Here is a 14502-nt window from a genome sequence, read left to right on the forward strand (position 1 = left end):
TTCCATGGGGGTAGAAGGTGAAGAATGGGAGGCAGCAGCAGCAAGCAGAATTTCTGGCCACCAACGTGAGTACAACTCAGTGTTCTGATTATCTGGAGTCAGTCTGCAAAGTCAGACACGGGATTGATTGTACTGCAGTGCTGTCTGGATGGATCAGTTAGCGTGTTGTGATTTGCCTGACCTGTGTGTGCACCTGTTGTGTTTCCTAGGAAAATGCCTTATTAGCAGTCAGGCACAGTTTGTGTGCTGGGGTAACGGTAGCCCCCGAGACCGCTGTTACATAACAGTGCAATCTCTTCACCCACTTTGATTTATCACGGTGTGAATTTGTTGGAATTAATCCCACAGAGCTGGGTAGCGAGAACAAAACACACCATGGGGATAATGTTAACCGCTTGCATTCCTTTTCTGGAATTTACATGGTCGCATAAACAGACTCCGTCACAATTTGAAAACCAACGTTTCTTTTGCACGTTTTGTCAGTGGCATAGCAATAGGAGATGCAGAGGCTGCGACCGCACCGGGGCCCCTAGACCAGAGGGGCCCTTCTTCATCCATTTTATTAGCTTTTCATTGGTGCTATGCTGGAAATGACCACCTCTCTATGTGCATTGAATAGTAGTAATACTTAATCCCTTGCACACCAGCGGTCTCTGGCCCCTTAAGGACCAGAGAACGCTGGTAACGAATAACGCAGCTATCGCCGGTCACCCATCGCCACAGGCCTTCCGCTCTGCCATCGCTATGACGGCAGAGCTCTGTGAGCCGGTCACGAGCCGATTTCATTGGCTCCTGACCCTGTCATCAATGTGAGCCAATGTGCTTGGCTCGCAGTGATCACAGGGTCGGGAGCCAATGAAATCGTCTTCTAACCAGCTCATGGAGCTCTGCTGTCATACCGGTGTTGTGTCTGATTATGCTGCCTGTGGATTTGCGCTGCCCCGCATGCGCAGTAGGAGACTGTGCGGCCACATTTCCTATAGAATGATGCTGCTGGAGGTAAAATACTAAATATCTCCGCTCCCACACCTCTTACACTCCCCAAATTTTCAGGGTAGGGAGGGGACCCCCCGAACAACCTCTATGCCAAATTTCAGCCCCCGAGACCTGCTGGTTCCCGAGATAGATTTCTCTAATCTATCTCCTTAACCAGCGGGTCTCGGGGGCTGCAATTTGGCATAGAGGTCGTTCGGGGGGGGGGGGGGGGGTCCCCTCCCTACCCTGAAAATTTGGGGAGTGTAAGAGGTGTGGGAGCGGAGATATTTCGTATTTTATCTCCAGCAGCATCATAAACCTCACACTGAGCATGCGTGCTACTCAGTGTGGAAGGGAGCTTCCGGGCAGCGCAATCAGACATTACACCGGCAGCAGGGAGAAAGAGCTGCGTGGGGGAGAGAGAGACAGCAGGAGCGACAAAGAGCGGCGACAGCGTGTGGCGGCGCTAAGTGAAACATACACCCTGGCAGGAATATCAGCTCCAAATCAGGGCGAAGATTTCAATCACTGCCGTCTGAAAGCGGCTAGCGAACTGTTTCCTTAGTCTGTTTACACCTCGCGGACACTGCAGCTGTCCTTGGTAGGTTTTCGGGCTCCACATCAATACAGTGGTTGGGGCCTCATGTAAAACTCGCACCGAGGCCCCAAGCTCCTTTGTTACGCCTCTGCAGTTTTGTTAAAGTAAATTTAATCTGGTTTTATAGTCATTTACGTGTTTTAATAATCTGTCTCTGTTTTACCTTTGTAATATGGTACCTAAATCTTGCCACTTTTTAGGATTATGACTTTTTAGGATTATTATCTAAGGATGTAGTACATCAAGGTGTGATGTAGCTAACTGGTTTCCTATCATTTTTCATCAGATTAAACCCCCATTGGGTTTTTTCCAGAGTAATGTTCTCGTTGGCATCTGTCATCTGTTGCTCTCAATGCATATGTCTTAACTACACACTGCAACCTCTAAATATGTCACAGAAGTGTTGTATGGTCCTTGCTTGCCTCTATCCTTGCAAGAGGAAATTACCGAATGTATATTTGGCCTTCTTGGAAACAGTGATGAATCATGTATACGTTGACATATACACCAGTAGTTCCAAAGCTTTTGCTTATAAAAAGGCCTGTATCCAGTATAACAATTCTAGATATGTCCTGTCCTACATAACAGTACCCTTCCACAAGTTTAGCAATGTCCATCCCCCTATTATAAGAGCAGTCATGCCATTTCCCCCACCCTACCTACCCAACACCAAGCTATGTATGGCCTTGCCTTTACAACAAATATAGTAGCTATCTTCCCCATTAACAGTTAAAGGACACCCGAGGTGACATGTTACATGATGAGACAGACATGTGTATGTACAGTACCTAGCACACAGATAACTAGGCTATGTTCCTTTTTTACTTTAGACAAATATATGCGTGCTGCGTGTTACAACCAGGACTAAAGGACATTATGTCCAAAGTAAATCAGTTCTCCAATGCCAGTGTCCGACAATGAAAGGAGGAAAGGTAGCATCCAGGAGAGAGATGAGAGCACCTCTATGATGCAATACCTTTAATCAGTTTGCTAATTGCAAAAGAAATGCACGTACAAGATCGCATACATTTATTTGCAAGCATATCTCACATGCTTAATGTTCCACTCCTCGGACGCCAACCGTGGCCAGCGGGGGACTTCAACAAGGGTCCGTGGTAAGTCTAGAGTCCAGGCAAGCTCCATGTGCCGGATTATAATGACGACGTGTTTCGACACGCTAGTGTGTCTTTGTCAAGTCAGGTCCTTTTTTACTTTCTCTGCCTGAAAGAGTTAAAAATCAGATATGCAAGTGACAGTTTCTGTCCGGGTCGGGAATGGTCGGACTATAGCGTAACCCTCATTGATAACAGCCATAAAAAACATTTTCCTGACAGAAAATGGCTTCTGAGAGCAGGAAAGAGATAAAAAGGACAGTAGTTCATAGATTAGATTAGCTCTGGCATACTTCATTGCGAATGTGTTATTGAGAAGAGGCCATGAAACAGTAAAAACTTAAAAATTAGATTTAAATATAAAATAAAACTGTGGAATTACTAAAAAAAAGTCATATTTAGGAGAAGGAGGATAGATACAATTTTTTATCTCATCATTTATTTTTCACACTGAAGTGGAAAAAAAAATTATGATAGAATGAATTGGTTGTGTAGTACGGATAATTACTAGAATGTTAGTAGCAAAGAAAATATTCTCATATTTTTATTTTCAGTTATATAGTTTTTTTTATAGCATTGCATCATTCCCTAATATTTGCAGTTTACACACTACTCAGCATTCTAAATGATTTTACAAAGCAGGCTAGTGAACTTTTGAACTGTTCTCTGTAGAAGAAACAACAAAAGTGCCAGACACTTGACATAACAAGCTTCAGACTTTGAAAGTAGTGGAGCTCAATGTTTCTTTTGCATAGATAACTGGAGTTTCTTAACTCTTCCTGTACTGGAAACAATATTAGACTTATGTCTCTGCAAAACGCTGGTAACTGCTTGTTCAGTAGCATTAACATAAAGCCACCTCCTTCCTCAATTCCTCCAATCCATAGGTGAGGAGTGTGATGCTACTACAAGGGATTGAAAACCTTGTAAAAATAATATGGTAAATACTTTTCTCTTGCCTTATTATCACCAGCACGATCTTAGTGAATTGAGGCCATTGTATGTGTTTTATATTACTGTGTATAAAACATTCCTTTATGCTTTTAAATAAAACCTGTGAGGTTCCAAAATACAGAATTCCTATATTTACTTTGGTAGAGGGAAGATCTGCATCCCTCAGAGGTTACCCCAGTCTCCCTCCACCTCGCTGGTCCAGCAGTGGGACCCCCAGAAACTTGTGGCCACGCTCCCATATGAGATCGATCGTGGCCGCACTGCGCAGCCATGCTAGACACGAGCCGTCTGCATCTGCGCAGTGAGGCCTAGCTCCGTTAACAAGCTTTTGATCATGTGAAGCAGCTATAACAAAAATAAAAAAAATGGGTTCCCGCTATGTGAACTGCAACTGGGGGGGTGTGGATTATCTGTTGCCCCCCCCCGGTTATTAGTTGTCCGGGAGGTTATTAGTTGCCGGCCAGGGGGGTAACTAGTTATCCACCATGGGAGGTGTTATGATCATGTCTGCAGCGTTTACTGCTGGCTGCAGTGGTATTGCAACCCAAGCAGTTCTAATGTCATTACATGCATTTGCTTGCATAGTTTGGTTTGCACTTAAACTAGTTGCTGATTCCATCTGCAGTCGCTCTGAAGTTAATGACAGTTTAATATGCTTTTGTGTAAACAAACATTGTCTGCTGCAATGGAGGGGCAATCCCTTTCCTGCAGGCTGCATATCATTGTCTGCCTTTTCCTGCTGTCAGCCTGTGATTAATTACCATTCACTTGTGTGGGAATCTGCAGGTCTGCTCCCATTGGATGACCTCAGTATAAAGAACTGCTTCCTGCAATGCTTGATGGGCTACCATAGTCTCAGATTCTGTCTGTTACTCTGCTCGTGCCCCACCTCGTTCCTAGTCCGTGTGGACTGCGCTGACTCCTGCGAAGGGGTCAGCGAGTCCTCCTAGTTCTGCTCTTGTTCTAGAAGTTGTTACTCTGCTTGTCTTGTGTCATATATTGGTTCATCGCCAATATATACGCATACTTGCGCATTTTGTTATTTTCCTTGTATTCGTGTTACGTTGATACATCAGTGTCGCTGATATATACGTACACGAACTGTTTATTTCCTGTGTTCAGTTAGTCAGCCTTCCAGCACGTTTTGGTAGTTTGCGCGTATCGTGATCACCCGTGCTGAGCTAGTATCCTGCTCCTGGTCCTGTTTGTGGATTGCGTTCATCTCTGCGAGGAGATAACGAATCCTTCTGAATCCTGTCCTGTTACCGTTTGTGGATTGCGTTCATCTCTGCGAAGAGATAGCGAATCCTTCTGAGTCCTGTTCCCTGTATTGCTCCAGTGCTAGTCAGTGTTCCTGCTTATGTCATATATCGGTTCATTGCCGATATATACATATGTTAGTCAGACGTTACAAATAGTTTCATTGATAGCTGTAATTGTAATACGCTAGGAAAACATACTTATTGTACATTTGTCTGTGTTACGTTCATCTATCTTGATCCTCCTATTTCCTGGCTATCCTGTCCTGTCTTTGTGAGGCACGCCATCGCTGCTACGCATTGGCTGCCTCATTCCAGTCTGTCTTGTTGTGGACGCTTGCTGTCACTAAGTAGTGGCTAGTTAAGCAGGCGTTCATTCTGTCTACCTGTCCTGATCTCCTCAGTCCTGGTCTATGCGCTCAGCGCTACTTTGCGCTGAGACGTTATTACGAAAGTGTTGTTTGTGGCTGTTCGGATCTGCACCGGCTCTGTGCACCACAATCTCCTATTGGAGTCAGTCCTCTCCTCCACTAAACTGGGGATATCCTGATTCCTTGTGCTGGTGTGTGTACCTCCTTCACGTCAGCTTATGTGTTGCATGCTGACTGTGGAGATTACACCTCCAAGCTTAACAGGAGGGTTCTGTGTGAGAGTAGAGAAGGGTTGAGTCATAGTGAAATATCAGCAAATATTACTGATATTTCACTAGATCAATTAAGTTGGTAAATTTACCACTATATTCTGCACTTTTTGTTTCGGTTCACACCGCACCCAAATTAGTATGCTGTGTTTTTAAATGTATGCTTATAAGAGGCTTCAGGATAGTCCCAGGGCTGGAACAGTGATGAGGAGGGGGACACGGAAGGTTCTAGATAATCCAGAGGCTGCCCTCTACCTAGGTAAGTACCCATTTTAGGCACTTTTTCCCCTGAACTGCAGGAGATGGCTGCCAGTACTGGACACTTGTATCCAGCTACAAGTGGAAAGGAAGACTGAGTCTCCACCTGGATTTGTGCAATTTTAGCAAAAAATGTTAATTGTGCCATAGCAGCTAGAAACACAACATTTCGGCCGGTCACCTTTATAAAGTGTCAACTTGATAAATGCCTCCGGCCGAAACGCTGCAGTAGTGGCTGAATCACACACCTGAAACAAGCATGCAGCTAATCCAGTCTGATTTCAGTCAGAACACCTAAAAGTTACATAGTTATTTGGGTTGAAAATAGACATACGTCCATCGAGTTTAACCAGTAAAACAAAGTACAACACCAGCCTGCTCCCTTACATATCCCTGTTGATCCAGAGAAAGGCAAAAAAACCTTACAAGGCATGTCCCAGTTAGCCCCAAAAGGGAAAAAAATTCCTTCCCCACTCCAGATGGCAATCAGATAAAATCCCTGGATCAACATCACTGGGCATTACCTAGTAATTATAGCCATGGATGTCTTTCAACGCAAGGAAAGCATCTAAGCCCCATTTAAATGCAGATATAGAATTTGCCATAACTACTTCCTGTGGCAATGCATTCCACATCTTAATCACTCTTACTGTAAAGAACCCTTTCCTAAATAAATGGCTGAAACGTTTTTCCTCCATGCGCAGATCTTGTCCTCTAGTCCTTTGTGAAGGCTTAGGGACAAAAAGCTCATCCGCCAAGCCAATATATTGCCCTCTGATGTATTTATACATGTTAATTAGACCCCTCTAAAGCGTCTTCTCTCTAAACTAAATAATCCCAGTTTATCTAACCTTTCTTGGTGAGACCTTCCATCCCTTGTATCAATTTTGTTGCCCGTCTCTGCACCTGCTCTAAAACTGCAATATCCTTCCTGTAATGTGCTCAGAACAAAATTCCATATTCCAGATGTGGTCTTACTAGCGAGTTAAACAGGGGCAATATTATGTTAGCATCTCGACTTTTTATTTCCCTTTTACTGCATCCCAAAATGTTATTAGCTTTAGCTGCAGCAGCTTGGCATTGAATACAATTATTTAACTTGTTGTCGATGAGTACTCCTAAGTCCTTCTCCAAGTTTGATGTCCCTATCTGTATCCCGTTTATTTTGTATTGTGTTAGGCCATTGGTATGACCAAAATAGTAGCAGTAGGGTATTGTACCGTGTTAGCCATCAGTAAAAGCAAGAGGTTTTAAATCAGGATAACACCATTTATTGGCTAACTAAAAAGAATAAGAATAAATTATAATACATTTATAAATGTATAAATACATTTCTTCTTCTTCTTTTTAGTTAGCCAATAAATAGTATTATCCTGATTTAAAACTTCTTGCTTATGACCAAAATGCATGATTTTACATTTTTTACATTGAATTTCATCTGCCATATATGTGCCCATATAGCCATCCTATCCAGATCCTGTTGCAATATGTCACTATCTTCCTGAGAGTTGATGATTCTGCACAATTTTGTATTATCTGAAAAAATAGAAACATTGCTTTCTACTGCATCTACTAGATCATTAATAAATAAATTGAAGAGCACTGGACCCAGTACTGATCCCTGTGGGACCCCACTGCTAACAGCCTCCCATTTTGAATAAGATCCATTGACCACAACTCTTTGTTTTCTGTCCATTAGCCAGTTCCCTATCCATGGACACAGACTCTTCCCCAGTGTAACGATCGGTGTAACACAGAGAGAATCTGATTACCGGTGATCTGCAGTATCACCGAGAATACAGATATATACCCGATTATAGATGATCTGCAGTATCACCGATAATCAGATATATCTCTAACCTCTGGACACCTGAGTAATAACTGAGTGTTTGGTGCAACAGTAATACTTTGAGGAAAGCACCCGTACAGGGGGTGCAAGGCAGTAGGAGATACTGCCTAAAGAACAGCTTCCTTCTAATGGCCTGAGGCTCCCCAAGGGGCGGAGCCAGGCAGTGAGTGGGAAGGACCAGAGTGTGAGTGACACCCGATGTGAAGTGTCACTGACAGGTCTGTGAACTATCTCCCAACAGGGGAAAGAGTTCTCGAGGTCGGACAGGCCAGGTCGGCAACAGACAGACAGATCAGGTACAAAGACAGGAGACAGAATCGGAATCCAAGGACAAGCAGAGTTTGGCAACAGAGTATCAGAAATAGCGAAGTACCAATTCAGAGATCAAGAGAATGGTCAGGAAAGCAGGAAGTCATAACAGATATAAACAATACCTATTCTTTAGGTGTGAGCTCCGTGATCATCAACACCCTGGAACTAGTCTGATATATAACAGAGAGGTAATACAGTTCCCTAGTCTTGGGTGTGAGTTCCTTGATCATCAACACCCTGGAACTAGTCTGAAGTATAACAGGATAGTAATACAGTTCCCTAGTCTTGGGTGTGAGTTCCTTGATCGTCAACACCCTGGAACTAGTCTGAAGTATAACAGAATGATAACACAGTTCCCTAGTCTTGGGTGTGAGTTCCTTGATCAACAACACCCTGGAACTAGCCTGAAGTATAACAGAACGATAATACAATTCCCTAGTCTTGGGTGTGAGTTCCTTGATCATCAACACCCTGGAACTAGTCTGAAGAATAACAGAGAATAACAACACAGATTAGCAAAAGGTCTGAGTGCTACCACGTAGTGATTGCAATGGCAGACACCAGAGAAATGACCAGCATCCAGTATATATACCCTAGCGCTCTCCAGCGCCTCCCCTAAGTGCTGGACCAATGGGAAGTGGTAAAATTGTCAGCTGACCGGCTTGGTCAGCTGACACCTTTCTGGCTGTCATAAAAGCTCTGCCTCTCAACGCGCGCGCGCGTCCTTCTGAACCTGTGTGGACTATCAGTCCCAGCCACACCAGATCTGTTTTGCAATGTATCCGCTGTGCAGGACGCGGAACCAGCCGCACCGCTATCCAAGCACGTGGCGGTTTCTCTGCGTTCCACCATGCGGACAGATGTAGGCCTATGCGTTCAAACCGCCGCGTCGGACGCGGAATCCGCCATGTTGAACGCAGATTCAGCCGCCTTATCTTGAGTACTTGTTGCGGCTTTTCCGCGTTTTCTCACACCCAGTCCTTGCATCCTTAACCTTTGCACCAGACTTTTGTGGGGAACAGTGTCGAAGGCCTTTGCAAAGTCCAAGTATATCACATCTACAGCATTCCCAATATCCACATTAGCGTGCACTACCTCATAAAAGCTGAGCATGTTAGTCAAACAGGACCTGTCTTTAGTAAATTCATGCTGATGCTGAGAAATAAGATTATTTTCTACTATGAAGTCTTGTATAATATCTCTTAGTAACCCCTCAAATAGTTTGCACACAACTGATGTTAGGCTTACAGGTCTATCATTTTCTGGATCTGATTTCATGCCCTTCTTAAAGGAATACTATCAAATGTTATCAATTTCTATCAGTAGCATAAATCAAAATCCCATCAATAGTCTAAGGGAACAGAGCATATCTTTTTGCTGTGCAGTATCTTTTTTTATTTATTTTACCTGCTTCCCCTGTGAAACTGATGGGGACGGGAAATGGGGCAGCTCATTTTGTGAGAGAGGATTCCTATATTACAGTGTAGCAGTGAACACATTAGCTGGAGGAGGGCGCGTCATGATCCATCCTTCCCTTCCGCTCCTGCTTCTAATGCTTTCAGGAGCAATGACGCGCCCTCCTCCAGCTAATGTGTTTGCCGTTGCATAGCAAACAACAATGACGATGCGGCGGCGGCAGCCCGACACACGGAAGTCTGGGGCTGATTGGCTGGGCACAATAGGAGCGAGAGCGGTTGTCTCCCGCTCCTCATAGCAGGCTACTTCGGCGTGTCATCCGCTGAATAATGCGCTGATGTGGGGAAAGCTGAAAGTCGGGTAATCCACTGCTACACTGTAATATAGAAATCCCCTCTCACAAAATGAGCTGCCCCATTCCCCGTCGCCGTCAGTTTCACAGGGGACGCAGCCTATAAGGTAAAATAAATAAAAAAAGATACTGCACAGCAAAAAGATATGCTGTGTTCACTTAGACTATTGATGGGATTTTGATTTATGCTACTGATAGAAATTGATAAAGTTTGATAGTATTTCTTTAAATAATAGGAAAACGTGGGCTGTACGCTAATATACCGGAACTCTACCAGTTGAAAGAGAGTCACAAAAGATAAGATAAAGGGGTTTATCGATAACGGAACTTAATTCCCTTAGGACCTGAGGATGCATGTCATCCGGGCCAGGTGCCTTGTCTATCTTTAATTTATTTAGTCTTGCCTTCACTTCTTCCTGCGTTAAGTATTTCATATTACAATTGGAAGATTGAGACTCTTCTGCATCTGTAATTTGCAACAGTTATGTTTCCCTTGTGAAGACAGAAGCAAAGAAAGCATTTAATAACTCTGCCTTACCTTGATCATCCACCATTGAGTTCCCACCCTCATCCTTTAGGAGTCCAATACAGTCAACCTTTCTTTTTTTAGAGTTGATGTACTTATAAAACTTCTTTGGGTTAGATTTGATATCCCTAGCGATTTGATTTTCAGCCTCAATCTTTGCCAGCCTAATTTCTTTTTTACAACTTTTTATTGCACTCCTTATAATTGTTTAATGCAGTCTCGGTCCTCTCCTGTTTTGTGACTTTACAGGCATTTTTTTTCCACTTCATTTTATCTTTAACCTTTCAATTCATCCATACAGGCCTTTATTTATTCCTAGAGGTTTTGTTTCCATATGGGATATATTTACTACAATATTGATCGAGAATAATTTTAAAAGCTTGCCATTTCCCTTCAGTGTCCTCCCCTTGTAGTACATTATCCCAGTTCACCAAACTTAGTACCTGCCTGAGTTGATTGAACTTTGCTTTTCTAAGATTCATAGTTTTAGTTGTCCCGCTGCCCCGCGGCCTATCAGTCACCAGATCAAACGTTATGTTGTGATCACTGTTTCCCAAATGTTCTTGAACCTGCACATTTGATACATTATCTGGTCTATTTGAAATGATCAAATCCAGTAACGCATTCCCCCTAGTTGGTTCCGTTACCATTTGAGTCAAGTAATTGTCCTGTAGTGATGCCAGAAATCTGCTGCTTTTATCAGAATGGGTAGCCTCAATACTCCAGGTAATGTCTGGAAAGTTGAAGTCACACATAACTATAACCTCATTTTTACTTGCAGCTTTTTCAATCTGCTGTAGTAATTTCAGTTCTGCAGCTTCATGAATATATGGTGGCCTGTAGCATACCCTAATAAGCAATTGCCAACAGTTATTTCCACCATGAATATTTACCCAAACGGACTCCACATCTTCACAATCTTCATCCATCTCATCGTTCATGACAGCTGTAAAAGAGTTCTTAACAAAGAGACCAACCCCTCCACCTTTTTTCCCTGCTCTATCCTTTCTAAACACATTTTATCCCTCTAAATTCACTATCCAGTCATGGCTTTCATCCATCCATGTCTCTATTATTCTGTATGCTTGTTGAGGGGCTGTGGCTAAAAGTATTAGAGACACGGGTTCAGCAGGAAAGCCGGGCAACTGGTATTATTTTAAAAGGAAAAATCTATATCCTACTCAGTTTAGGTTCCCTTTAAGTGTATTGCTGCCAGTCATTCGTGTGAAAGGGCCCAAAATAATGCCTAAAGCTGGCCATACACACATCAATTTTTTACTGCCAGATTCCATCAAATCTGCCAGTTATCTATGGCGCATCAAGCTGCATCAATTAAGTCACAGCAAAATTGTTGAAAATTAGGATCACAAGTTAATTTTAATTGATAGAACATGGCGGTAGAGCAGCAGTTCGATTGATTTTTAATAGATTTCATGTGACTGCCACTACATTAGCATTAACTTTTTGTCTTATCACCTTACCTATCCTATCATTAACCTTAACTCATCCCATGTACTATCCCACTCTGACCTAGTCTAGTTTTAGCCTGATCCTAACTGTACTCTAACACCGAGCTACTGTAAATGGAGAGAAGAGACCTGATAATTACTTTGGTTATAGTTTGAGCTCATATGAACATCTGTGGGAACCACCGCTTCAGCATAGCCAGAGTCCTTTTGTGAGGTAAAAAGCAAGGCCTGGAACCCACTTCAAGTCACCAAACTCTATCGCAATCGCTAGCGTTTTTAATTAGTGTTTTGTAAGCGATTTCATGAGCGTTTTCTGGCGATTTTAAAAAGTGTAAGCTTTTTGCCAGTGATTGTTCTTGCGATTAGCGATAATTCTGATTGGTTGTTTTAAATTATTTTTTTTACAGTTTGCAGTAATTTTAAATCATGCACAAATTGTTATGTGTAACGATTCATGAGTGTTTTGCCAGCGCTTATATACTTTACATTGAAGAGCAAACGCTCCCAACATGCTGCATGTCCTGTGATTGCAATTTTGCTAATTGCAATCGCTACTGTGAAATTTGTTACATTTATTTACATGGGCGAAGCTTTTAGGGAAATCACTAGCGATTTAAAGCGATTCCTAAACGCTCAAAAAAGCGCTCTAGTGGGTTCCAGCCCTCATGCATATCTTCGGTTCGCAGTATATACTGTATTTCAGTGACCACATTGAACGACGTCGATTATTTGTGTTTGCATCTTATATTACTTCCTTGTGCTGCTTCACTGCTTTTGAGTCCTCAGTAAGTCCTGCATTCATTTGATTACCATAACAACACAGATTGCAACACAACTGAAATGCTAAACAGTTAAAGGACCACTATCGTGAAAATACATGTAAACACATACAAATAAAAATTACTGTATATTCTGGCATATAAGACTACTTTTTAACCCTTGAAAATCTTCTGAACAGTCAGGGGTGGTCTTATACGCCGGGTGTCATTGATGCCGGGTGATACCCCCTATCCTGTTGCAGCCTCTCAGATCTCGCTGCTGAGGACTGTAGTGAAGGGGACACAGGCGCACATGTTCGAGATCTGAGAGGCAGAGAAGGAGGTAAATAGGATACACGGGTGGGCCAGAAGTGTGAAAGAGGAGTGTTTTATGGGCACAGCGTTATCTATTCTTCCATACCGCTCTGATAAACAGGTAGACAAGGAAATCTGACCAATCCACTTAGGGAGAGTTGACCAATCCAACCAAACAATCACCTACTGTATATACGGTATATACTGGGTACCACATACCGTACAGCACCAGTATCTGTTCATACATAGCATCAATATATGATACTTTTTAATTTTTATTTGGTGTGCATTGGAAGAGGGGTAGTCTTATATGGCGAGTATATCCCAAACACTATATTTTAACTGGAAAAGTTGGAGGGGTCATCTTATATGCCGGAATATACAGTATGTTTCTTCCAGAGTAAAATAAGCTATACGTTTATTTTCTCCTATGTTGCTGTCACTTACAGTAGGTAGTAAAGAGCTGACAGAACTGATAGGTTTTTGACTAGACCATTTCTTCATGGGAAATTCTCAGTATTTCATTTATTCTTAAAGGAAACCGAGGCGAAAATAAACTTAAGAAATAAACAATTGTATCTATTTTCCTTCTCCTAAAAAAATTACTTTTTAAGATATTCCACAGTTTTATTTTATGTTTAAATCTACTTTTTAAGTTTTAACTGTTTTATTGTTTTTGCTCAATGACACATTCATTGAAGTATGCCAGAGCGAAATGTATGAACTATTGACCCTTTTTATCGCTTTCCTGCTCTTAGAAGCCATTTTCTGCTAGGAAAGTGTTTTATAGTTAGAATTTCTTATCAGTGAGGGTCACACTGTAATCACTTCCTGCCTGAGCCAGGACTGAGTCAGCCACTTACATACCTGATATTTAACTTTCAGGGAGAGAAAGAAAAAAAGGAACACAGCATAGTTATTTGTGTGCTAGGCACTGTACATACCCATGTCTATCTCATCATGTCACATGTCACCTTGGGTATCCTTTAACAAAAGCACTCCATGAAAAGGATCTATACAAAGATGCTGGCCGCCCCACCTACCTGTTTGCACACTATTCTGGCAGTTGGACTAAGCAGCTGCCGTTCACTGAGTGCTTTTGAAAATTATGAAAACTCTAAGAATACCTTATGAGGAGATGGGCTAGTCCAAAACCTGTCAGTTCTGCCAGATTTCTACTACCTACTGTAAGCAGCAGCAACATAGAATACACATTACAGCGCATTTTACTCTGGAAGAAATGTACATTTTATTTATGTGTTTTCATGAATTTTATGGTACATTTTTTCGCGATAGTGGTCCTTTGATGTCAAAATCTTATCCAAAATCTAAAGGTGCTAGGTAGTAAGATGGCCATACATCTACCGATATTGTGGCCTGATCAACTACTTGATTCTATAATTTTATTGAATCAGATGAAAATTGGTGCCACAACAAGCATGCCCGACTGACGATTCAACCAATTTTGGGACAAAAATTGTTGAATATATCGATCGAGCAAACTGGAAAATCTTGGTTTGATGCCGTCGATTGGGTACCGCCGTGTGATATGACCGACAAATGTGACTGACCCCAGCCGCTGTTCCCTCAAATCTAGATGCCCTCAATCGGTGCTCGTGTATCATATATCTCACCCAGTCTCCTCTACTGCCTCCCCCGAGTGCCGTCACATGCGCTACAAGGTATATGTGTCTCTCCACAGTGAAGTG

General features: G+C 42.4%; 1 long non-coding RNA gene across 2 annotated transcripts in view; it reads right to left on the minus strand.

Moving 5' to 3' along the window:
- LOC137521555 (uncharacterized) overlaps positions 1 to 14502 on the minus strand; it is a 119950-nt gene that overhangs the window by 42403 nt on the left and 63045 nt on the right. The window contains exon 4 of one of the 2 annotated variants that reach the window (XR_011022150.1): positions 2630 to 2794. The exons of the other annotated variant lie outside the window; for it this stretch is intronic. This is a non-coding gene — a long non-coding RNA (uncharacterized lncRNA). Of the gene's footprint in view, positions 1 to 2629; positions 2795 to 14502 lie in introns of those variants that run through there. 2 annotated transcript variants of the gene reach the window in all.

The sequence above is a fragment of the Hyperolius riggenbachi genome, chromosome 6, assembly GCF_040937935.1.
Source record: "Hyperolius riggenbachi isolate aHypRig1 chromosome 6, aHypRig1.pri, whole genome shotgun sequence".
Lineage (NCBI taxonomy): Eukaryota > Metazoa > Chordata > Amphibia > Anura > Hyperoliidae > Hyperolius > Hyperolius riggenbachi.